Genomic DNA, 23,704 nt, shown 5'->3' on the forward strand with positions numbered 1-23,704 from the left:
ATGGTGGCTCACTAGGGTGGGGCATCCTGTGCTTCTCTGAGAAATCTCCTTCGAAGTAGATCCGCAGGGCTAGATTCAGCAGCTCCCAATCCACATGATCCTTGCACATCCGAACATACCTGCGCGAGAGTGAGAACGAATTCGGTCCCTCCTCGGCTTCCTCCCTCGCAGCTTCCTCCTCTGCTTCCCTCCATTCGCATGTGCACTGGGTCCAGGAGAGAGTGTCGTTGCGGATCCGCATCGCCCGCTCCCTCCATCTCCTCCCTCGAGTCTCTCGCAGCACCGCCGGCGCGACGGAGTTGAGCGGCTGGAGCATCCACGGGAAGGCTTTGTAGACATGTGGGAGATGCATCTTGTACATCTGCCTGTCTTCCAGCCATTCCCCCGTGGATATGGCCGGCGACTCCATGGGGCGCGCGAGCGGACTTGCTGAGGGGGGCAGGCGCGCCCGGAGTCAGGAGGCGGCGGGTGGTGGCGAGATCTATTTGCCAATTACTCCCTCCTTTTCGGTCTATAGGGCTCAATTCAAAAATCTCACCAACCAAGGTAGATGATGAATGGTGGAATACTTTTTGTAGTTTGCAAAAGCACCTAATTAATGCACTTGTTTTCCTCAAAAAATTATGTTTATCAATGCATAAATTGCAATGCATGCATGCATAAAGTACATGCATTGGTCAATTTTCTCTTAATACTTGCATGCAATGATTTAATGCACCTTGGAATCTGAACATGTGATGGAAAACAACCAAATTGAGCCTTATAAAATGGAAAAACTAAAATTTTGAGATAATCCCTATAAACCGAAAAGGAGGGAGTATGTGAACTAAACAGTCAACATATAAAATAATTTAAATATATATAATATAGTTAGAAGGGAAACATAAGTTGGACCTGGCATTCCTATTCTAATATAGAAAAATAGAACAGACCTCTGCATTTTCTTCAAAAAAATACATAAATTGGGTTGCCAAAAAATAAAACCTCGGATGGGAGGTCCATAGGCCAGTCGATACATTACGGCCCTAAGAAAATACAAACAAGCCTAGACGGGGCATCCCAAAACCACGTCCAACACTTGCCAAAACTTTGTCCCTCGTTTTCTATGTGTTTCGCACACTCGACATTGTGTTGGCATTTTGACTGTGCATCATATGAAGATGTGCAATGCATGAATGTTGATCAGCATGATGTTAACTGGCTGGTAATTCCATTTTCGACCATGAATAAAACTTCCAACATGATGTTAACCTTGTTTGAAAAGGCCGTGTTAATATAAATGCTCTGCCTCTGAAAGTTGCAGTTTCTTCTCTGAGAATCACATTGTCTGCACTTTTATACTCCTATGAAACTACATTTTTTAAGTGCTAAAAATAGATCTCTGGAATTCATAAAATACTTTATATGCTCAATACTGAAAATCTGAAATTCAAAAGACATTCATATCTGAAAGTACTCTCAAAATACACAACACAAAACACAATTCACAACCTGCAAATACTGACAACCCTAAGCTCCTCCTGACAATTCACAACCTGCCAGACTATTGGGCTGGGGGGGCAGCCCCCTCCTATTCCTCGGCGGAAGATAGCCACCCCGTGAGACGATGTGAATGGCGAGGGAGACGATGGCGGGGAAGCATCGTCGGGCCAACTGCTTTTCTCCTCTTGCAGTTGGGTTCGGTCGACGAAGACTGCACCAGCTCGCTCTGGCAGGACACCCTCACAAACGGCACCCTGTAGATGCTCGATCCTTCAATCTCTGGTGGATGCTCCATCTGGGATCGATACTGCCACCACCACTCCCTCACGATCGGATTCGGTGAATCTATTTGCTCCATGGCCCGGAGGAGCAGCTCTATGTACTCCGGCGCGACTGCCTCCGGGAGTATTGCCGCCTTTTCGCTCTGTTGCAGATATTTGGCCATGGATGTTGCCGTCGCCGCTAGTTGGTCCTTGTTGTCAAACCAAGACTGTATCTCCAACATCCTAGCTAGCTTCACAGGGTCGCCGTCTGCGATCCTCACGTATCGGTTGTACTCCTCCATCGATCTACTTCTCCACAGCACCTTCACTCGCCGGCGGTGGTTTTTGAATGGAAGAGGAGAGGAGCAGCGCTGGTTTTGTATTAGAACGGGAGAGGAGCGACGCTGGTTTTGGACTAGAACAGGAGAGGAGGGGCGGTGGTTTTGAAATGGAAGAGGAGAGGAGCGGCGCTGCATTTAGATTGGAACAGCAGAGGAGCGGGGGTGGTTTAAGAGGAGAAGAGCGGAAGAGCGGCGCTGGTCTTGGAAGTATTTTTTGTTGTTTCTCGTATTTTGGGTCAAAGTTTGACCACGTACTGTATTTGACAAGCAAAATGTGAATGCATGTCACCAAAAATTGTATCGGTTGGTTCGTATCTGAATGTACTTTCAAATTATACTCCCTCCATTTTTGTATACAAGGCCACAAACTCATATTATAGGTACCAAGGTAAAAATCAATGCTATGTTTAAGTCAATGTTGCAAGATAGCTTGTCACCTGGATTGTCGTATTAATTAATGTGGTTTTTCTCTCCCAAGCACAACAAGCCAACCCTCTTACTCCTCATTGGTTGATTAATGTTGGGAATGCAAGCTAACCTTCTCACTCCCGCATGCACACAAGGGATATTAATGTCCTCGGGTGCTAGTATGAGGCAAACGCCATCAATTTTGCCTCGATTAATATTAGTGGTCTTGTATAGTTGCAAATTGTAATTTTGATAGTGGCCTTGTATACAACGTATAACATATATTTTATGTGCGAAAATCATGGTCAATTATGACCCGGAATAAAACGGAGACTAGTTAATGTGGGGTCGCTTTCTTAATTGAAGGGTAAATTGATTTTGATTTTGATCCAGTCAGAGCGCGCCGGCCCTCTCGTCGAATCCTAAATTGCTGCCGCACGCTCCTCTCCCTCTTCTCCATTGCAAAACCACCTCGTCTCCTCTCCATCATCTCCATTCCAAAACCACCGTCTCGCCTCTCCCTCTTCTCTATTGCAAGACCACCGTCTCTCCTCCGTTTTCTAGACGCTTTGCTCCATGGCGCGAGTGCAATCCATGGATACAAAATTAGTATACTGTATACTATTTAAAAGTCGAGGGCGGGGCTTTTCCTGCACGGTAGGCGGCGGGGCAGTTCCGCCTAGTCGGTTCGACAGAGACGCGAGAAGACGAGGGAGTAGACTGCTGCAAACATAGGGCTGTGTGATTTGACAGCGAGTTACTGCTGGACAGGTGGGGCCCCGTGATTTGACTTGCCATTATCATTTTAACTATGGCGCTACGACTGGCGTGAGTATCCTAGATTCCTGACCACCTCCATACAGGTGCCTCTCCCAATGCTCCACCATGTAGTAGAGGCTGGCTCTTGCATGAGAGCCCACTTCTCCACTTTTTCCTTGCCTCTCTTTCCTCCACATATGCAAACATGCCATGTAAAGCGCACTGTTGTACTTACTTTTACTTGCTCCTACAGGTGCTTAAGCTTTCCACATAGGCATAAAGTCTGATGTGGCAAGTTAATCAAGAAGAGAGAGACTAGTTTGGTGACCCAAGGAAGAAACGGTGCTAAGCGCGTGTACCAAGGTGAAAAGACAATTTTGAGACTATAGCTAATTAAATGAAGCAAACTTAGCAACACCATTTCAGTGTAAGAGGTCACTCCTTGGCAAATGCAATAAATACACACGCTTAGCACCGTTTCTTCCTTGAGTACGAAGAAAGAGATAGAGAGTAGTAAAAGAATACACTTATAGCCATCCTTGTTGTAGTATGAGTGACTAAGTGATGATTATGTATGACATGCCAACATCAGATAGCCTAACGCACCGTGTTAAATTTCCAAGGGCGCGACCGCGCGAGCGACGCGACGGTCGTGGTAGGCGCGACCATGATACGGGCTGCTGGCAGCCCTTGGATCTGAGATCAAACGGTCGCATGCTAAGTTGCTGAAAATTTGCAGAATAACCCTCCAGGATAGGATATTCACCCATAGGTCTAGAATCACGCCATGCAACCATTCGATCTCAGATCCAAGGGCTCTCGAAAGCCTGTATCATGGGAGAATGGAAAGCCACTACCCTGCCATTCGCACGCTGGCATTTCGCTCCTACTTGTCCCCGCACGTCCTTCAATACTACGGTGGTTCGCTCCTAGTCGTCCCGTCCATTCACATTACGGTAGTTCGACTAATCCTAACCCTCCTCCCAAATCCATGGCGTCCCAAATCTCCACGATCGGCGGTGAGTACAAGGTTACAACCATCACTGGCGATGAGTTCGACGTCATCTACACCCGTTCTTCCGCGACGGTGAAAGGATGCCGTTCTCGCTTCAGCCGCATGTTCGAAAACTCAGATGATGAGTGGGTCACTGGGCTAGATGTTGAGTACGCCACAGTCGTGGGACAAGTGAAGGATCTAAAGGACGAAGAGAGGAAGAAGCCCACCGTGATCGAGGTTTGCGTACATAACGTTTGCTTGGTCTACCACATCTGTGATGCCGATGTTGAGTGCCAAGATTTTAAGAACTTCCTCAAGGACAAAACAGTGAAATTCGTTACTGTAGACTTTGGTAATGACAAAGAAGTCCCATGTCGGATAGGCCTCATTGTAGGCAACACCTTTGACCTCCATAAGAATCAGCTGGTGTCCTCTCGTCAGCCTTCAATGCCGACCCTGGCAGGAGCCATGGTTCATCCTTCGTACAGTAAACTGGAGAAACCTCATTACACGTTTCATCGTCATGCATGGCAGCGGAATGTACTAGATATAGACCACATCCACTACGCTACAATGGATGGCTACCTTTGCTTCAATATCTACAAGGGTTGGATGAAGAGCAACAGCCAAGTGTGCGGTTCAAGAAAAGAAGTACCGGCCAAGAGGAAGAGGGACAAGGACGAAGTTGAGGACATGGACGAGGACTCCGAGTAAGGTGGCAGTGTCGTTGCTCATGGTGGTTCTAATGCAGTGTCTACCAGAATAGTTGCAAAGTTTAATTTCAGGTGTGCTTAATTTAATTTGAGGGGTGTGTTGTGCTAAGCCCCCAGCAGAACTATGTTATGTTTCTTCTCGTTACTTTAACTCTTCAGTACGTACATACTAGTATTTCTTACATTTCATCTTTTAGTTGGTATAGTACTACCACTCGTTTCTTCACATTATATACGTACAATATATATGGCCAACATCATATAGCCAGCAGTTTAGTTGTCAAAGAATTTCAGGGTGCTTAGTTTTGTCAAAGTATTCCAGGATGCTTAGAGGGTGCTTGGATCCAAGGGACTTCTTTTAGTCTGACTAAAAATAGTCTCTTTATGAGGCTAAAGTTCCAAGCACCCCTGACTAAAGAGGGGCTAAAACTAGTCTTGAGACTAAAAATTTTTAGTCAGGGGTACCCCTACTAAAATGTGGATTAGTCCTCTCTCTACTCATTTAACTCCTCTCCTTTAACACAGGCGAGTTCCGGATTGGAGGGTTTGGAGGATAATAAATGCTCATTAACTTGATTTTAGCCTTTTTAGTATTTGGATCCAAGCATGGGTGAGGCTAGCATGTTTTAGTCCCACTACTTTTAGTCATGGGACTAAAACGTATCCAAGCACCCTCTTAGTTTTATTTGAGGGGTGGGTTGTGCTGGACATCATTATTGTGACTAGCCTTTTTAATAGTACTATATGCATAATTTGGCGACGAGCTGTCTATATGTACCACCTTTTTTTAATTTCAAGTTTTGCTCCATGGTGCAATCTATCGATACTACTGCTGTACAAAAGTATACATTTTTTAAAAGGCTAGAGGGCGGGGCAGTCTAGCTTGGTCGGTTTCACGAGAGGCGAGGGCCTTTGTGATTTGACGGCTCATTACTGCTGGAAGGTGGGGCCTTGTTATTTGACTGCTCGTATAAATGCGCCGATGACCTTATTGAGGAGGAGCAAAGAACCGTGCGGTATACTCAAGTTTTCCACTGGAGTAGTACTGCGACGGAGGAGCACAAAAAACGGCAGGCCAGTGCCATATGGCAATAAAAAATGATCTAATTTGCTAGTCATCTCATTGTTATCATTGTTCTATTCATTCCCTCAAAAAAAACATTGTTCTATTCATGCCTCGCAGAGAACGTGCCACGTGCGGCGAAACACCCGAAGCAAAAGATGAAACACAGGAGCAAAAGAAGAAGGAAGATTATCACCCCAAATCATCTAATTCGTCGCGGAGTCGTAACTGCTTCTTCATCGCCTCCACGACCTCCATCTCCTTGCGCGTATCCTCCGCCATCTTCATCATTGTGTCCATGACACGGCATTTCTCGACGCAAGCCTTCATCATCTGTTCCACGGCCATATTACGTACCTTGACAGTAGTCGGGTGCTCGATGCGGAGCTTTGCCAACTCTTCCTTCTGTTCCATGGTGAGGGCCTGCAGCATCTTCATCGAGGAACTACTATTCTCATGCAGTTTCATCCAGCCGGTGTTCTCCTCCTTCAATAGGTCGATCTCGTGGCAGAGCTTCGCATTGTCCTCCCGAAGTCGTAGGATTTCGTCGGTCGCCTTCTTCTCCGAGGCAATGCTCTTCTTCAGCGGCATCACCAAGCCGGCGGTCAACTCCCCCTGCTGATTGAGCTTAGCGGGCATGTCATCGAGGCTCTGCTTCAGCAACTCCATCAAGCCTTGGATGAACTCCTTCTGCTTATTGAGCTGATCGGGCATGCCATCGAGGGATAACGACTCCAGCTCCGCCGGCTCAGCCTGTTCGCCTCCGCGGCTAGGGCGCTCCTGGGAGCCATCGCCTGCACGTGAGATATCTTTCGAGGTCTCTGCGTGGCGGCGAGCCCTCTTTTTTTCTGCAGCCTTGGTTGCCGCTCCCTTGTTACGAGTAGTTCTCGACCTAGAGCTCTACTCACCGGCCATGGCAACGACGGACGAAGAAGAAGGACTTACGAGGAGGAAAGGTAGAGTGATTTTCGGTTAGGTAGTTCCCCTTTTTATAACCTAAGTACTAGCACTAGTACTAATACCTGCATAGTGGGAACACATTCAGGTTTAGTACGTACTACTAGTAGGTGTGAGCAGGCTTTCGAATGTGATGGGAACAAGGTAAAGATTAATTGATGGTTTTGGTTTCGAGGCCCGAAATGGCTCCCGATGAGTTTAGCGGAACATAAATTTGAAGTACTACACTGCTCAAATGCGTAAATATTATGTTATTATCAAAAATTGGCACAAAATACGAAGTAGACCAATGGAAGTACTACTAGCAACCCACGATTTAACTACTCGCATGCGCGCAGTGGAGTAATAATGTCTTTCTTCCGCCCTCACGTCCACTCAATTTGCATGCGCTGTATTAATTGACCATCAATGAAGTGAACGACTTTACACGCGTCAAATTATCACATGGGGTGGATCTTGGTACACGTGGCTTCATGAACTGTAAGAGAGACCCTGTGTAGCGTGCCATTGGTATTTTAATTTATGTGTTTTGCATGTACTCGAAGTACTAGTAAGGTACACGTGCATTGCATGCATCAGATTTTGCAACCAAATTATGAATAAATACCACACTATAGCATGTAAGCTCTGAGTCATATATGCCTGATGTAGCCCTTCGTTTAATTCTTATAGTTCATCTCATTCAAAATCAATTAGTTTTTATAAAAAAGCTAAGAACGCGGGAATAGGAAAAACATGGGATTATAGTGGAATGTCATCTTGAATCCTATAGGATTGTACGAGTGTTTGATTGTGCATATAAAAAACGCAGAATTCTTTCAAAGAGGTTTGAGTGGATGGGATGTTTCCTATGTAATCTAGTGCAAATGAATCATATGGTTTACAATCCTACGAATCAAACAACCAAGATAGGAAAAAATCCTAATGATTAGAATCCTCCAAAATTCCTTTGAGAATCCTTTGAATCAAAGAAGCCCTTAATCTATTTTATGATTCATGGAATTGTGCATTGTAAAGCATAAAGTAAAAACAAATAATGGCAATTCAACTAGAAAAAAGTTTGGGCAGTTATGATACAGAAGATTCTAGAACAAAAGAGAACCACTATTGTTTTGAGGTTTGTGCATTATGCTTAAGTTCAACCATGGAGTCTGCTAGATTGTACATGTGGCAAAATCCAGTGGGGGGCTAGAAGATGGTGCGAGGGGCCGAGTGGAGGGAGACTATGAAGGAATGCACAAGTGCGAGATCGATATTTAGAGAGAGGGGGCGAACACGTGCGCTGGTGCGCGTAGTGGTGGAGCCATGAAAAATAAATGAGCTAGGGGGCCAAGCATTGCTAATCCTTTACGAGAAGGGTTAATTCATGAACTTAAACCATTTTTAGTAGCAATTGTCTAATGATCACATTCATATTAGCCTTGATATATAGTGATGTTAGGGGGGAGGGGGGAGGGCCCTTACTGCCCCTGTCTTTGCCATTGTGCACGCGTTTGAGAGATGAAGCGGAAGGCATGGATGATGAGAGGGGGGCGTTGGATACATAATTAATGTGGGTGTATTAGCTATATATGTTAATCCTATATAGAGAGGCATAGATTGATGGACGTGGACGTGGGAAAGAGGGTGAGACCTCATTGGATATATCGATTGATCGGTTTGTGTGGAAAACTACGAAAGACCTAGCTATATACACACATACATAGAGGAACATCGATCGTTGTGCATGCACGCGTAAGAGATAAAGAATTCCCGATATGATGGAGAGGGGGATGTGTGTTGGTGTGTGCCTTCATGGGAGACCGACCTGAAGAAAAAGATTGCATGCGTGCGATGGATAATGCCGACTGGTAGTGTGTGTGCATGCATGCACGAGAGAAAGTTAGTGGTACAATTATAAAGAGAAGACTACTGTGTGGGTGTAAAAGAATAGCTGAATAGGTGAGGTCACAATCAATGTAAAGTTGAATTCAAATATTTGAATAAGAGATCCTGATGTTTGAAACCCGTGCATGCATGAATATAACGGAGATATACACGGTGTGGTTTGGAAACGAGCATGTTGTAATGTATACACATTGAACAATGTCAGACTGATTTGAATTTGAGATACCGATGGCGGACATCATTTGGCCACGTCGCATCCGTGCATAATTGGAGATGATGGGCGGCTTTTGCATCACATATCTATATCTATACCCCTACATATATATTATATATTATATTTTTTATATTGTGCGTGGGTAACTTTAACTTTGAAGGATGGTCGTTGGATGAGGCGAATCCGATGGTCCAAAGATGGCAAATTTGAGCACTACTGGCCGTTGGATACCATCTAGATTCCACCAGATTTCGCCACATGTATAATCTAGAAGACTCCATGGTTGAACTTAAGCATAATGCACAAACATCAAAACACAAGCACTTCTTATTTGTTCTAGAATCTTCTGTATCAGAATTTCCCAAATGTTTTTCTACATGATTTGCCATTATTTGTTTTTACTTTATGTCTTAAGACGCACAATTCCATGAATCTTAAAGTAGATTAGCTTTCTTATAAAAACTAGATGATTTTGAATGAAATGAACTATAAGAATTAAACGAACATCTACATCATGCATATATGACTCAAAGCTTGCATGCTATAATGTGGTATTTATTCATAATTTGGTTGCCAAATCTCATGCGTGCAATGCACGTGTACCTTACTCTAGTCTAAATGGTGTTTGTGTGTGTGTTGTGCGTGTTGAGGTGCAAATTGTCTTTTTTGGGGTACACGTTAAGCTTGTTCTTCCGAAATTTCAAGCCGCGCCTTGTTATGCCGAAAATTCAAGCTAGCGTCTCTGTCTATCGTGCTGCGAAACTCCCGCCTCTTCAACCCGCGCCTTGTTAGCCCGAAATATTTAAGATATATCTTTGTCTCGTTGTGCTCCGACAACTCCCTCCATCTCAACCCGCGCCTTGCTATTCCGAAATTACAACGCACGCGAAAACTCCCACCTCCTATGAAATCCCGACACGCGAAATGCCCTTGGAACCCAGAACCGAAAGAACCGCCTCAAATTGGTGGGGGTACTTTCGTAACTTACCCCACATTTCGGACAAGCGCGTCTCTAAGCCATGGTTCCCCACTGCCATCCCATCCGCCCACCCATTCATACACAGAGGCCGCGAAAACCCGCGACGAAACCCCACACCCTACTCCGTCCGCCACCCAGCCGGAGCCTCTTCCCCGACGACGTCGTCCACAGCAACACCTCAACGTCCCTCATCCACCGTACCAGATGAGGATCCGTCGCCGGTTCAGCCACCCCGTCCTCCACCTCCAAGGAGCGGCCCCGACGTTCCCCTCGTCTTTCGCGCCACCTCCATTCCCACACCGCCATCTTCACCTGCACCACCGGAAGAGCATCATCATCACCGTTTCCTCAGATGAAGCTGCGGCCTAATCAGCGCCACCAAAGAGGTTGTACACTAATCGCCGCATTTTCTTCTTGATTCGATCTCACGGTGCTGCCGACGCTCGGTCCTGAGCCGACACGGCATGGCTGCATCCACGGCGGCGTCGCCGGCCACTTCCTCCACGGCGTCGCTCCCTCGGCGGTGACGTCCACATCAGTAGGACCTGCTGCTGCTTTAGATCTCGCTCGCGCTGCTGCTCTGCTCCTGCTCTCGGTCCCCTGCCTGGTCTGCTCTTGCTATTGCTCTTGCTCGCACTGCTGCTCTCGCTCTTGCTCTTGCTTGCAATGCTTCTCCGATTTAGCTACACTTCACTCCGATGCCGCCAGGGTGAAGGCAGAACCAGCTGCAGCGAGGAGGGGGGCTCGCCGGAGAGGTACCCCACTATCTATCTTAGGGTTCAGGATGGGGGCGGTGGTCACCGGCGTTGGCGGGGCAGTGGCGTGGGGATCACCGGAGAAAAAGCTCAGCACGGGGGGGCCTAGAGGGATGGCCGGGGCGGCGGCAGACCGGCGGTGGGGAGTATTTTCGGGGCGGGCGGGGCGGCGCATCGCCGGCCGCGGGCGGCGGGGGGCTGCTGTTTGGCCGGCTCAGGGGGGGTGGAGGTTAAAGATGAACTGCATGCCCTTGATTTCGTATCCAACAGCTGCAAAATCGACTGACCAAAGATGAAAAAGTCAGTCGGCTGATGTGTAGCCTCACCTTGCTAGTGCGTTCAGTTTCGGCAGCAAAATTCAGTTTTGACAGCTAAAATCAGTTTCAACAGTTAAGTTCAGTTTCGACAGTTATGTTCAGTTTTGACAGTTAAATTCAGTTTCGACAGTTAAGTTCAGAGATGAGCGGCTGATGTATTTTACATCTAGCACTTTGTGGTTATGTATTTTACGTCATGTATTGGAGATGCTATTAGAATTCCACTCAGGTTAACGTTGTTCGTTTTCTCTCTTGTCCCGCTTCAGCCTCGGCGTCGTACAACTCACCGAAGCTGCTCCAACGACGAAACCCTCCATCACAGCGGAGCAGTACCTCGGGCTCCATCTCCAGACGCCTAAGATCTTCTTCCACTCCTCCGACAGCCAAGTCAGCCGGAGCATCCTCACCGGCCAACCCAATCACGCTGAGTTCGACATGGCTTCGCCAAAGAGGTTGTACACTTGTTGCATCTCTTTTTTACTCTACATGTTATATATATTATCCACTGACCACTCGTAGTAACGGGAAATATGATTATTTTATCCTACTATATGACAAGCAGTGAGGTACCAGGAAACTTAGCTATCCGTGATGGACTCTCTTGAACGCCATCATTATTTATCTCTACGCGTTTGAGCTGTGCATTTGTCGATGGGCCTGGGAGTTGAGCTAGTATGGCAGTGGCCTGGGTCCAAAGTAATAGAAGTAGCACAAAAACATTTTTTAGTGTAGGATTTTCCTTGCTCAAGCCTGCCTACTAGAATCGCCAGTGCATGAAAGGAAAAGTGAATGAAAAACATCGGAATTGGAAAGTTTCCTATGGTACTACTTTTCATGAATTTGGTGCAAAGGAATGGAGCAAAGGAAAACTGTAGGATTTGTTCCTTTAGTGTCTCCTTGAAAGAAAAACCATAGGAATTCTAATTTCCACTTCTCCTCCTTTTCATATTCCTATTCATCAAGCACAAGACTAAGAGATAGTAGCATAATAGCATTATAACCTGTAACACCCTCGATGCGACTATATCTCCCACGTGTCGAGGCACGACTTAGAGGCATAATCGCATTGAAGGCATATGTCGCAAGTTAGGCAATCTTCACAACATCCCATGTAATATATATGTAATAAAAAGGGAGATAACCTAGTTGGCTTACACTCGCCACGTCAATCAAGTACATACATAACATTACATCATCCAAACACTCATGGCCCGACTACGGCGCCAAAATAAAAGATAACCCAACATGCGACACGGTCCCGATCACCCCCAACTGGGCACCACTACTGATCATCAGGAAAGGAAACATAGTATCGTTCAGAGTCCTCATCGAACTCCCACTTGAGCTCGAGCGCGTCACCTGGAGCGGAATCGTCGGGCCCTGCATCTGGTGTAATAGTAATTTGTGAGCCACAGGGACTCAGCAATCTCGCACCCTCGCGATCAAGACTATTTAAGCTTATAGGTAAGGCAAGGTAAATATGTGGAGCTGTAGCAAGCGACTAGCAAATATGGTGGCTATCCTGTTCGCAAAAGAGAGCGAGAAGAGGAGGCAAAGCGTCAGCGAGAAACTAGAGAGAAACCTGTGCAAGCATTACTCCAACACCGTGTTCACTTCCCGGACTCCGCCGAGAAGAGACCATCACGGTAACTCACACTGTTGATTCATTTTAATTAAGTTAAGGTTCAAGTTATCTACAACCAGACATTAACAAATTCACATCTGCCCATAACCGCGGGCATGGCTTTCGAAAGTTCAAATCCCTGCAAGGGAGTCCCAACTTAGCCCATGACAAGCTCTCACGGTCAACGAAGGAATAGACCTCCTCCCGAGACGTTCCGATCAGACTCGGTACCTTGGTTCTTCAAGACACTTCGACAGGTTAAAACTAATCCAGCAACACCGCCCGAATGTGCCGACAAATCCCGATAGGAGCTGCACATATATCGTTCTCAGGGCACAATCGGATAAGCAATCCATACAACTAAAACCAGCCCTTGAGTTTCCCCGAGGTGGCGCTGCAAGGGGCTCTAGGGTGGACCAACACTCAGAGGAGCACTGGCCCGGGGGGGGGGGTTAAAATAAGATGACCCTCGGGCTCCGAAAACCCAAGGGAAAAAAGAGGCTAGGTGGCAAATGGTAAAACCAAGGTTGGGCATTGCTGGAAAAGCTTTAATCAAGGCGAACTATCAAGGGGTTCCCATTATAACCCAACCGCGTAAGGAACGCAAAATCCGGGAACATAACACCGATATGACGGAAACTAGGGCGGCAAGAGTGGAACAAAACACTAGGAGAGAGGCCGAGCCTTCCACCCTTTACCAAGTATATAGATGCATTAAGATAACATGGCAATATAATGATATCCCAACAAGAAAATAATGTTCCAACAAGGAACGGTCTCCAATCTTCACCTACAACTAGCAACGCTATAAGAGGGGCTGAGCAAAGCGGTAACATAGCCAATCAACGTTTTGCTAGGACACTATGGGTTAGAGGTTTGACATGGCAATTTGGGAGGCTTGCAAGCAAGTGGTAGGCATCGTAGCATTGGCATAACAAAAGAGCGAGCATCTAGCAAAGCAAAGATAGTAGTGATTTCGAGGGTATGATCATCTTGCCTGCAAAGTTGTTAGAGTTGACTGGATCCTCGAAAGCAAACTCAACAGGCTCCTCGTTAGCAAACTCGTCTCCCGGCTCTACCCAAACAAGACAAACAAGCAACAAGGACACAATCAACCACGTGCAAGGATCAAACAATATGATGCAAATATGGAATGCTATGCGGGATGCGATGCGGGATGCATATGCAAGATTTGACAAGGAATGCATGAACCTAGCCTCAACATGGGAATCCAAGTGTGCCACTGGAAATATGAGATGAAATCGCTTGAAAACGATATAAAGAACGCCGGAATTGGAGTTACGGTTTGGAAATGGCAAGCAATTCAAATATGGCCACGTTCTGCGATTTACAGCAAGTAGCCATCTAAATGCGACAAGATGAACAAGTTGCAGCACCCAAACATGACAACAAAATACATGGCAGGGATGCATTCATGATTCTTAACAAAAGTCTAGCACTGAGCTACGGCCAATTCATCCATTAACAGGTTCAAACAAGCATGGCAAAAATGCATATGGCAAACAGATCTCAGACTTAGTGAAATTAACACTTGTCTGGAATTTCAAATCAGATAGCACACTTCGGAGCAACAAAACTACATGCTACAGGACCTGAACATGGCAAAGTAAAGCATCTCATGGAGCTACTCAAAGAGCTTAACAAAAGTCCCTTAGTGACCTTGAGCCAAAAGGGATCAGAAAATACAATTGCAAGCATGTGAACATGGCAAAAACATAATCAGTTCTCAGACTTAGAGAAAACTGGAGCATGCTGAAACAGATATCAAGTAGGCATGTTTACGAGCTCCATGCACAAACTACAGACCAAGCCATGATAATCTAAGAATACACACATCAAGAATACACAAAATGAAGCTAGACATGGCAAGAACAATAACATAGCATGCACGGATCAACTACAACATCATCGGCAAAATCGCTAACAAGTAGACAATCTGTCCAGATTCACGAAGTAGCAAAAGTAGAGCTCGATTGTCTCAAGCTAGGTTGCTCCATAATTGCAAACAAGGACATGGATCAATAGAGCACTACAAGATTAACAAAACATCCTTACTAATCATCCTCAAAAGAGGCACGGATCACTAGGAAACAACATGAACATATGGCATCATGAGATAAACAGCTCAAGGACTTAGTGGAAATGCTAAGTCCCTGAAATCAGCATTACCAAGTGCCTCACTTTGCAAGCTTGTGCTAGTCACCACACACATCAAAAAAATACATGGGTTGCACCTATGGAAAGATGGCAAAACCCTTAACAAAACATATGTAGAGCTCATGGGCATATCATGCACACAATAATCATGGCAAAAATGACAAAAATCTAAATGGAGTAGCAGATCTGGCAATTATCTCAAGTAGCCCTCTTCTAACAGCATTTCGGGCATCAAGATGAACTCAAATGAAAATGATGCAATGGAATGAAATGATGTGCTCTCTGAGACGAACATTTTGACATGCTATATGCCCAAAACGGAGCTACAGAAGCAAAGTTACGACACGATGAACATGGCAATATGAACTAGGGTTTCGGGCAAAAAGTCAACCGCCCAATTCCTAGATCTGGATCTGGCACGGATTTCGGAGCATCCCGCCGGAGTTACTATTCACCGCCGGAGATGAAGCTCGCCGGAGGTCGGAGTTGAGGAAGGAGAGGCCGGATCCGGTGGTGGAGCTCGCCGGGGCGGCGCGGGAGAGGAGGGCGGCGGCGCCGGGCACGGTCGCCGATGGCAAGGGCGCGCCGGGCGGCCGGAGATGCGGCCGGAGCGGGCGGCGGTGGCCGCCGTCGACGTCGGCGAGGGACGAGGTGGCCGGCGGAGAGCGGCGGGCGCGGAGGAAGATGGGCGCGGGCGGCGCGATGGGCTCGGGAGGGCCCGAATCGGGCTCCTCCGGGCCGGCGGTGGGAGGAGGCGGTGGTGACACTTGGCGGCGTGTGATTGGGCGGTGGTGGCGGCACGGACGCGTCCGGCACCGGGCGGACGTGTCCGGCGCGCGGAGGAAGGGGAGACTAGGGTTAGGGGAGGATTTGATCCGAGATTTGGACGGGGTAGGCCTATTTATACATAGGAGGAGCTAGGAGGCTCCAAATGGAGTGCGGTTTTCGGCCACGCGATCGTGGTCGAACGCTCTAGATGATGGAGAGGGTTTTGGGCCAACTTGGAGGGGTGTTGGGCTGCAACACACACGAGGCCTTTTCATTCCCTCGGTTAACCGTTGGAGCATCAAACGAAGTCCAAATGGTACGAAACTTGAAAGGCGGTCTACCGGTAGTAAACCAAGGCCGCTTGGCAAGTCTCGGTCCAATCCGGAAATGTTTAATCCCCACACATGAAAGAAAGGTAGAAATGACCACCGGAGGAGAATGAAGCGCCGGAATGCAAAACGGACAACAGGGAAAATGCTCGAATGCATGAGATAAACACATATCCAAATGCAATGCACATGATGACATGATATGAGATGCATGACAACGGCAACAATACACGGAGACAAAAACCCGAACCCGAGAAAATAAAATAACTTAACGCCGGAAACAGCAAGAGTTGGAGTACATATTGGGAAAGTCATATCCGGGGTGTTACATAACCGTACATTTTCTTGTGGTTTGACTTAATGTCACCATACTTTTTTGCATCATGTGATCTTCCAATTGTTGTGAATCAAACACCCAGATTGGTAGAAATCCTGTGTTTTTAAATTCTCTATTTTGCACGTGCATTCCTATCCTATTCCCGTCTATTTCCTATCCCTGCATTGTTAGAATCCTCAAATTCAAACAAGCCCTTACTCAATTACTTGTGTTACAGATATGTGTCAAAGAAAACCTTGTTTGGTTTGTCCTGCTCCTGCGACGCTGTGTTCCACCCCAGCTCAGCTGCTCCAAAAACGGAAGGGTTCACCACAACAGGGATCCGCTCTCCAGACTGTCTTTCGCCGCCTCAGATCTTCTTCCCCGCCGCCGGCAGCCACGACAACTGCATTAGCATCATCAACTGGGAAGATGACCTTGAGGACTACACGGGTCCGCAAGAGAGGCCGCACTCTTCCGTGTCTACTTACGTTATGCGTCGCATAATATGATGACATGCTACATTATCGACGTGTTCACCTATTAGACTCTGAGTCAGGTCCAAACTAATGCTGAAACTTGAGTTTTTAAATGGTTGTGCGGTACATATTGGGGAAGCAATCAGTACTATCTGGTTAATCTCCGGTGTCTACTATGAGTTTCATGTTGGGTGCAAACAAACATTAAAGGAGCCATTATCTGTATTTTTTAACTAAAGCTATTATCTGCCTGCTATCATTGGTTTTGGGTCTATCCACAGTTTGCTACCATCACTCTGGATTAGTGCATGCACTCGGTACATAATCTCACTATGTTTTATTCCTATGCATGCCAGTTATTGTACACAATGGAACTGATCATGTAGAGCAAAAGAGACGAGCCTTGCGTGGCAATAAAATTTCATGCAGACGTCGTTCCATGGTGGGCGCAAAGGCAGCCCCCCTCCACCCATTTCAGATCGTAATCAAGAGGAAGATAACTGTTATGAGGGGGATTTAGAAGGAGAAGACCACTCCTATTTACCCCATGAGGTCTTCGCTCTAACTTGGCATGCTGATGTTGGTAATATCATGCATATGGTGTCTTGCATTGCTTCACTGGTAGAAAAAGGGCCTATAGTCCCGGTTTGTAAGGGCCTTTAGTCCCGGTTCGGGAACCGGGACTAAAGTGTCGGTACTAATACCTCCCCCCTTTAGTCCCGGTTCAATCCAGAACCGGGACTAAAGGCCCTCCACGTGGCCGGTCCACCTTTAGTCCCGGTTGGTAACACCAACCGGTACTAAAGGAAATTTCCTGATTTTTTTTTTGAAATTTTTTTTGAAATTTTTTTGAAATTTTTTTTTGAATTTTTTTATTTTCAAATTTCTGAATTATTTTAACCTCTAATCTCTAATCACCCCTCATCACTGCTCAATTTAATCTCTAATCACCCCTCATCATTCCAAATCATCTCACTTCCCGAACGGTCACCCATCCTCTCACTACTCCAGCCTGAGCACGCTTAACTTCCGGGTTCTATTCTCCCTCATTTCCAAGTCTGCACTTGTTGTTTTCCTAACAATAGTAAGATGTCAATCCTATTAACCCTCAGGAATTTAGCTTGAGCATGAAGTCACATATTTCATTGTTTGAGTTTAAAACTATTGTTCTAAAAAACTATAATTTTTTAGTAACACTAATATTTTTGAATAAGTAGTTTGACCATTGTTTGACCACAGTTTGACCATAGTTTGACCAGATTTGACCAAAATTCAAAAAAGGTGAAATAATTATTTAATAACACTAATATTCTTGAATAATTATTTAGTAACACTAATACTTCTTGAATAAGTATTTAAAAAAACTGAAATTTAAAAAAAATGAAATTTGAGCATAACTTTTTTTCCTTTTGGAATTTGAGGATTCTAGAAATTTGCAAACAGGCCGTAGATGATTTTTCATATAAAAAACTTTTTCATCCGAGTTCGTATGCAAAAGTTATGCCCATTTTACAAATTCCAGAGAGATTTTGTAAATAAATTCGAAATTCATATTTGTAAATTTTCCCAACAACTAGACCACATATCACATGTGAAACTTATTTTCTTTTATTTTTTTGACATTTCCATCATTTTCTTTTATTTTTTTTAAAACTCAAAAGACGATCCACGGGGGGGGGGGGGGGGGGGTAATAGTTTGAAACTGAAATGGGACCTTTAGTACCGGTTCGTGGCACGAACCGGGACTAAAGGTCTCATCCCCATTAGTCCCGGTTCGTGCCTCAAACCGGGACTAAAGGTCTAATCTTTAGTCCCGGTTTGTGGCACGAACCGGGACCAATGGTTGTGGGCCAGGAACGAGGCCCATTGGTCCCGGTTCATCCCACCAACCGGGACCAAAAGGTCTAGATGAACCGGGACTAATGCCTTAGCCGCACGAACCGGGACCAATGCTCACATTAGTCCCGGTTCTAGACTGAACCGGGACTAATGGGCTGAGCCGGCCTGGACCATAGCCCTGTTTTCTACTAGTGCTTACTGTATACATTAAAGATGTCATCTGCTTAGTTTAGACATGCTTTGTGTCAATGCCATCTGTTTAGTTTCTTTATCGTATATGTGACTCATGCAATGCCATCTTGTCTATCCAGGCATCATATATGTGAATTTTGCAATGCCACCCTGATTAGCCAGTCATCTTATATGTGAATTAAATCATGCCATCATTTTTTATTACATGTTAAATTTGTCAACAATTTTAGTACATTCAATTACTCTTCCTGTGCATCAGCCATTTGGCACGGTCATGGAAAAATCTGGAGTGGAAACAAGGTCTTCACAGCAGACAATGATTGTAACATCCCAAATTTTCAAGTTGGAATGTTATACATAGTCATCCATGCATATCATATTTTATTCGCATTTCGTCTCACGATCCTCGAAATCCTAAGCAACTCAAGGACCCTCGGAGAGAGATGGGGATTTCCCGGTTTTCAAATTTGATCTCTATCAAATCTTGAAAATGAGGATTTTTGGTTTTAATTATTTTCTCTCCAAAAATATTTCACACTAAAAATATATGAGAGGAGATAATATGACTTCTCCAAGATAATTGAAATATTGGAGGAAAAATATTAAAACCAAATAATTATTTTATTTGGATTTTATTGCAATTTTGTTTGCATTAGAAAAATTGCACGTTTTCCAAAATTGAATTTTAGGACCAAGAAAATGTTCATCTCGTTCTCAATATTTTATTTAGACGGTGAAAATTTATTTTGGCATTTTTTGATTTTTATTTATTTTTTTAGGATTTATTTCGGTCGGCGAAATCTATACCTACTATTAAAGGGAATAGGTATTCTTGGTTTGGTCCCGTTTTGTTTCGTCCCTTTTTTCTATCTTTGCACGTCCGTCTTTCCTTTTCTCATAAGTCAAGAAGTGCCTTCGTATCGATTGTTTTTGGTTTCTGGTCTGTTCACCCATCACTTGGCTAGGCCTCAGCCCGTTAAATAAAACACGGCTGAACCGTGCGCTGTACGCTAGCCCAGCTACGAGGCCTACCGCGCGCTATAAGCGGGCCCAACTACACTGGCAGCCATGCAAAAAATAAGTGTTTCATCATGGGTTTCGAACACATGACCTCTCGTCTATCCATAGATGGTACGTACCATCTAGCTACGTCACTTTTGTGTTAGAGATAGAGATGCAAAGGTTGGTTTTGTTTAGTCCCACCTTGGTTTCTTGCACACAATACAACCAGTTTATATAAATTTTTAAGTTTCCTGGTTATCAAGGAGTTGTCCCAGGAAATAAACAAAGGAGAATTCAAGGAAGGAAAGGAAATTGAGAAACGGAAAATAATCGAGGGAAAAATCATGCCACCTTGGAAAAAGTAAATAAGGAAAGCGAATTGAGGGGAAATCGTGCTATTGTGTGCTCAAAGAGGTGTGAGACCTTCGAGCCGCTGCCAGCCACACATGGTGGGAAAAGAATTCTATGAGACCAGGTCTCACGCGAGACCCATCCTGATGGATGACACATGGCATTCACAAATCACAAAGCATCCCCCACCCTCCACTTAAAATCAGGGGGAGAGATTAGATGCTTTGTGATTTATGAATGCCACGTGTCATCCATCAGGACGGGTCTCACCTGCTAACCGTGAGACCTGGTCTCATATAATTTTTTTCCTGCATGGGTGGACTACATGAGGCAAGAATGAAGCAACATAAGGCCACGCACCAACGTGTTGGAGCCTACTGAAAGACAAGATCAAGCACATAAATGTTGGCATAGGGGGTTAAACCGGAATTTTTTTGTGAGCTTTTGATGCCCGACAAAACCACAGTTGTTGAAATTCTAATGCAAGGCCTGCTTCCTGCTGCGCTAGGGATTTTCCTATGTTCATGTTTAGTTGTCGGTGAATCTAAGAATGTAAATGAAAAAATAAATATCATATATGACTTTGTTTTTAAAAAGAACCATGGTGAGCCCCAAACACTATTTTAGTACAATATTTTTAAAACCTAGAAAATATCCAAATACCCCCACTCAAACAAGCCCAAAAATATAATAGTTGTTGCGAAGGTATGCTATCTCTCTCCGAATTTTGTGAGCGGTATTGGCTAAACTTTACCGAGTTCCTAATTTCTTTTAAGGAGAAGTTCGTAATTTTGTTTTGTTTCATGGAGGAAAGTATGTTGATGTAGGTAAAGAAATATTCTATAAGATTAGCATGTCCTATTTCGATAATTTTGGACCTTCAAAAAATTTGACTAAAATTTGCATGAACAACGAATGTATTTCTGCATATATTATTATAAATACACTTGAATATAAACTGATTTTCCCGTTGCAATGCACGGGCATTTGTGCTAGTTATTTTTTAAAAAAAAAGAGGTTCCCGCGCCGACTGGGCCTAAGGCCCAGCCGCGCCAAGGCGCCGCGCCAGGCCGCCGCTGCCGCCTTCCCCGCGAGCGCCGCCGCCGACTCGGACTCCGAGCCGGACTCCTCTCCGCCGGCGCGTCTTGCCCCCTCCTCCAAGCCACCCCGCCCCGCCCTTATATACGCCGCCACCCTGTCCCCAACACCCCACCACACCACCGCCGCCCGCACCGCGCCAAGCCGCCGCCCGCGCCGCAGCAAGCCGCCGCCGCCGCCTGCTGCCGCCGCCGCCACCGCAGTCCGCGCCACCGCCGAGTGCCGCCGCCCCCTAAGCCGCCGCCCCGCCGGACCTCTCGCCGGAGGTAGCCGCCGCGCCCCACCATCGGTTTTTTTATAAAGACCGACCGGTTTTTTTAGAACCCTAGATCTGTTTTTTGGATTCCCCGGTTTTTCTCGGTTCTTCTATTTGGCGGACGCTCATCCGAACGATCGTTTTAACGAACGGTTCTTCGCCCGTTAGAAACAGCCAACGAACGCTCGTTCGTTAGTCTGTTCGTCAGTTTTCTTTTATCGGATTTATTTCGCAATTTTCTCTGATCGCGATTTCTGATCCGATCTTAGTTTCTGTTTTTCTTTTTACTCGTTAGTCGGAATCAGGCGATTCAAGCGCCTGGAGTTTTGTCTCGAAACCCTCTTTCCACTTAACCAACTTAAACAAGTTTTCTCTACTGTAAAATTTTACCTAGTTTCAGATTAGTAAACGAAGCTTCTTTTGTTTCGCCGTTTGAGTTTCGTTGCTCCATTTGATTTGATTCTTTTTGCGAACCGGAGTTCCTAAGTTGAAACTTCTGGTCAACCTCTTTTGTTTGAGTTTTGCTTGCGCATCGTTGCTTGTTACTTATGTATCCTATTGTTTCCTTGCGATAGAACACCCGGAGTGCGAAGCGTGCTATTGCGAGTCCCTAGGTTTCACAGATCGTCAGCAAGGCAAGTAACACTTTGATCATATCCCTTTTATGACCAATTTTTATGCATTAGTCTCAATCCTCAAACATTGCATGATTAGGATGTTATTAACTTGTGGGTTGGGAAGTAGTCGATGAGGTAGAACCTATTGCCCTGTTACACTCAAACCCTTGGGAGTTACTCTACGCGTTGCTTATATATACTATGCTATCCTATGCTCGTAGATGCGGTTTGGGTTTGAGTGAAATACATGACAGATGTGAGCTTGTTAATTAATGGTTCAACTTAAGGTGGCAACTTAATCAAACATCTGGGTGGATTGAGGCACCTGGACTACCCAGTGTTGCCTATATTTTTTGAAAATCCCGGAGTACCCGTGTGATCTTCCTATGGACCGCCACCCAGGCTCAAAGGGAACTGAGATGATTCATGTTAGAAACTTCTGTGTGCAGCCACAAGCTATTATGGGCTCTAGCATAGTTGAGTAAGTTACATGAAGCTCTTGAAGAGGTAGATCAGCACGTAGTGGGATGTAGGTTTGGTATGGTCTGTCCAGAGTAGAGAGTTAATGTTTCTGAAAGACTGTGTCTCGGTCATCTGTTTCTCAAACACCACGTAGTTCGAGAAATCAAACGGAGGCGATCGAGTCTTGTGGGGAAAAGTGCGCAAACCTCTACAGAGTGTACAAACTAATCATGGTTAGCCGTGTCCCCGGTTATGGACAATTCTTGAGTATCTAGTACTTGGGTTATCACAAGTATCTCATCACTCTTAATTAATATTGTTGGCTTGTTAATCACTTTAATTGGGATTGAGTTGGAGGAAACTTCTCAATGATGTTTCAGCTACCATGATAGTTAAATAAAATCTATTCCTTTGTTGTAGGGAAAAATTGGCTTTTCGCAAAACTGTAACCATAGAGCTTTCCACCAGCCAAATATGCATGTAGTGATAGCATTATTCTGTTCTTGCTCTACTGTGTTACATTGCCAGCATATTCCATGTGCTGACCCGTTTTCGGGCTGCAACGTATTATGTTGCAGACTTTTCAGACGAGGAGTAAGGTTCGTTAGGTCGTTGCCGTGCAGCTCAGCTATGCCGTTGGAGTTGATGGACTCACTTTATCTTCCAAGCCTTCCGCTGTTATCGTATTAGATGGCCTTAAGCCATATTATTGTAATAAGTTCTCTCTTGAGACATTCAATGTAATAAGTGTGTGATTGCTACTCTGTTATAAATCCTTCGAGTACTGTGTGTGTCAGCATTACCGATCCAAGGATGACACTGTAGCACCGAGCCCATAGTTGCGGACGATTGGCTGCGCCGTATTGGAAGGGAGTTGACCACCGCAGGTTGCATAGATGCTGAGAGAGTGCGCTTTGCCGCACATCAATTGGATGGACCAGTAGCCTCATGGTGGGAGAATTACACAGCCACTTTTCCTATAGCCAATGTCACTTGGGACCAGTTTCAGCAAACTTTCCGCACAGGCCATGTCTCCACTGGAGCTATGAAAATGAAGA

This window comes from Triticum urartu, chromosome 3A (assembly GCF_056163025.1).
Source record: "Triticum urartu cultivar PI428250 chromosome 3A, HENAU_Tu73, whole genome shotgun sequence".
In the NCBI taxonomy this organism is placed as follows: Eukaryota; Viridiplantae; Streptophyta; class Magnoliopsida; order Poales; family Poaceae; genus Triticum; species Triticum urartu.